Here is a 3475-nt window from a genome sequence, read left to right as displayed (position 1 = left end):
CAATCGTGGAAAAAACAAAAAGGCGGTAAAAAAAATATTGTTCGTCTTTTTTATCTGTTACTTGTTTCAGGGATTTGACTACGGCCATGCTGGGGCAGCACCCACCTTGAAAGGATTTGGGCCAAATAAACTGACCCTGGTACATTTTGGGTTTGTTAAAACCCCGGTACTGATTCTTTCCTTCTATACATTTCTTTTGCCAAGCCACAAAGTTACGGGGACGTAAACACACCAACACCTCAATGTAAACACCCCAGTGGTTGGGGACAAACCGAAACACACACACACAGATACACACACAAAGTTCCTGGCTTTGAATAAAAGAAAATACTGGAGGGTCACACAAAATCCCTTCTCAGCTTCACCCACTTATTACAGTGGTCCTTCAGTTTTTCTAAGCCCTGTAAAAGAACTTAGAAGGTTGGGCTTCCAATCAGGCCTTTTGTGATACCCTTAAAGCCAGCAGCCTTTCAGCACCCTCTTGTATGTGTGTATATATATATATATATATATATATATATATGGGAGAATATACAAATAATAACAACAGACGAGGATAGGTGGTGTAAATAACAAAAGTATATATTAGTATGACGCTCGGGAATACGGAAAGTCATATATACATACAGGATGGGCTTCTTTCAGTTTCCATCTACCAAATCCACTCAGAAGGCTTTGGTCACTTGTTCAAGGTGCCATGCAGTGGGACTGAACCGAACCTAGAACCACATTGGGAACCACCACAGCTTGTCAACTGGTGCTGGTTTGTTTACAGCCGCATAACATAGCAGTGTGGCAAAAGAGACCTTTAGAATAAAATACCAGGTTTAAAAAATAAGTACTGGGGTTGGTGCCCCAGCATGGCCACAATCCAATGACTGAAACATGTAATTGATAAAACTGAAAAAACAGTAAACAATATAATGAAAATTATTTACTTACAAAAGAAACTGGGGGAAAAAATGGTGAAGTTTTCAACACTTTTTGAAGTTTGGCTGGTTCAATGAAACCATTGGTATCTCAAAATGTAAATCTGGTACTCTGTGGTACTCCGTGGTATTCTGTGGTACTCCGTGGTACTCTGTGGTTATTCTTTTCCCTCAATGGTGTTGACGCCGTTACCACAAACTGGTTTTCTTAAAAACCATTAATCCAGTCCTGGCTGTGTAGGGTTTTTTTGATCACGACACAGCTGTTCATCCGAGGCCGACCTAACACTAAATAACAACAAACACCACAACAACAACAGCAGCAGCAACAACAACTTCAATAACGCTGTCTTAATTCTCAGCAATTCCTGTGTCGCTTCCTACTTCACATCCAAAGCTCAGAATCCCAGTGAAAAACAAATGAGAAGATAATCCAGATATAATTTAGTCTATTAATCACTTGCAGACGTGCAGTCTTTCATAATGCATCCATAATGGACCACAAAGTATTTTAAACGTTTTTATAAGTCAATACCTCATTCTACTGTGTTAGCAGTGCTCTTTATATTACTTACTAAGTTTATCTCTACAGATATTCAATACGAAACGTTGTAACAAAACTCAGTGCTGGTTATAATTTCTATAGAATATCTGGAGAGATAACCTTAGCGAATAATTTAGTTTAGTCATGTAAGAAATACATAAATTAATGAAATTTAATATAAGAAATATATGATAACAGGGCAAAATTTCTTCCTACCCATCGAATCGGTAAAATTTTGGTTGGTTGTTTTTTTTTTTTTTGGTGTTTTTATCTTTTTTTATTATTTTTGTTTAGTAATTTGTTGATAAAATGTTTCCCCTGCTTGGTTTTGTTAGTGTCTGAGATATAGAAAAGCTGAGATGTATCGAGAGATAGAGCCGGACGTGGTTGCAGTTGGTTTGTGTCAGGAAGGTGAGGAACACAGATCGATATAACTGATTGTCACTGTGATGAAGGGTGTGTGTGTGTGTGGGGGTGAGTGTGAGTGAGTGTGTGTGAGTGTGAGTGTGTGTGAGTATGTGAGGGTGTGTTTGTGTAAGTGTATGAGGGTGTGTGTGTGTATGTGGGGGTGAGTGTGTGTATGAGTGCATAAGTGCGTGTGAGTGTGTGTGTGAGTATAAGTCTGTGTGTGGCACTTATCAAACCACACACACATGTGTATGCTTGTATCAATACACATTAGTATACAACAGCCATGCATATACACATCCATCCATCCAACCATCCAGCCATCCTTTCTTCCTTCCTGCTTTCCTTCCTTATAAACATAATCATTTGCAGCTATTGCCATGTGTGCACTGACCTGTGAACTGACAGTCTAACATTCTACTATGGCACTCCGTCGCTTACGACGACGATTGGGTTCCAGTTGATCCGATCAACGGAACAGCCTACTCGTGAAATTAAACGTGCAAGTGGCTGAGCGTTCCACAGACACGTGTAACCCTTAACGTAGTTCTCGGGGGAGATTCAGCACGACACACTGTGTGTGTGACAAGACTGGCCCCTTTTAAAAATACACGTACAACAGAAACAGGAAGAAAGAGTGAGAGAAAGTTATGGTGAAAGAGTACAGCAGGGTTCGCCACCAACCCCTGCCGGAGCTTCGTGGAGCTTTTAGGTGTTTTTGCTCAATAAACATTCACAACGCCCGGTCTGGGAATCGAAACTGCAATCCTATGATCCAAGATGTTCAAACCGTGACCATCCCATCTTTTGCTGAGACATAGTGTATCTGGGACTACATTATCTAATGTGATGTCTATTGATTTGTTTTTGCTGTTGGTTAGCTCCAACTCAGCAGACAGTCCAGATGTGACCATTCCATCTTTTATTCAGACATATCAATACTTAGGACTATATTGGTTCTAAATCTTGGCGAGTCCGCTGCCCTAACCACTGGACCATTGCACCTTCACCATTTAACATTAATTATGAATGTCAGTTTTACATAAAAACCTGTAAAAGCTGGGGGTTTTCCAATAGATAACAAAGGAAGGTGACTCATTTCCAAAACCGAATCAAACCGGTTATTGATATCTTAGCTTTTACTTATTTCGTTGTTTCAGTCATTATACTGTGGCCATGCTGGGGCAACTGCCTTGAAGAATTTTTTAGTGGAATGAATAACTTCCTGTACAGTTGAAAAAAAAAAAAAAAATTTCTGCTTTCTAAGCAAAAAGAAAAAGAAAAACTAACTCCATCTCACGCTAGGTCTTTGCTGCAAAGAATTTCGTTTTAGGATTTTTTTTTTTCCACAACCCTGGTTGACCAAGACTGTAATTCTTACCTCCATTAGCAAACAGGTTATGTGCCTCTGGCCAAAAAGGCCGATGGACTGCCTATGTTGCCAGCTGTAATAGTTTTTGTTAGGGTTAATTTTGCTGCCTACATTGAGGTCCTGGAAATAATTGTCAAGCCCTGGATAGACAATGTATGCAATGGAAGGCCATATGTGTTTCAGTAAGTCTCAGCACTATCACACATGGCTCTCGTAACACAG

General features: G+C 39.8%; 2 protein-coding genes across 2 annotated transcripts in view; both read right to left on the bottom strand.

Moving 5' to 3' along the window:
- LOC106874992 (uncharacterized) overlaps nucleotides 1–3436 on the bottom strand; it is an 18150-nt gene extending 14714 nt beyond the window's left edge. Inside the window, exon 1 of the mRNA XM_014922931.2 lies at nucleotides 943–3436. The gene's annotated coding sequence lies outside the window, so the exon portion shown is untranslated. The remainder of the gene's footprint in view (nucleotides 1–942) is intronic.
- The window catches only part of LOC106874991 (uncharacterized), a 56803-nt gene that overhangs the window by 50325 nt on the left and 3003 nt on the right, over nucleotides 1–3475 (bottom strand). The window lies entirely within an intron of this gene.

The sequence above is a fragment of the Octopus bimaculoides genome, chromosome 30 (assembly GCF_001194135.2).
Source record: "Octopus bimaculoides isolate UCB-OBI-ISO-001 chromosome 30, ASM119413v2, whole genome shotgun sequence".
Taxonomy (NCBI): Eukaryota; Metazoa; Mollusca; class Cephalopoda; order Octopoda; family Octopodidae; genus Octopus; species Octopus bimaculoides.
The sequence above is the reverse complement of the archived record's forward strand: the minus strand, read 5'-3'. Positions and strand labels throughout refer to the sequence as shown.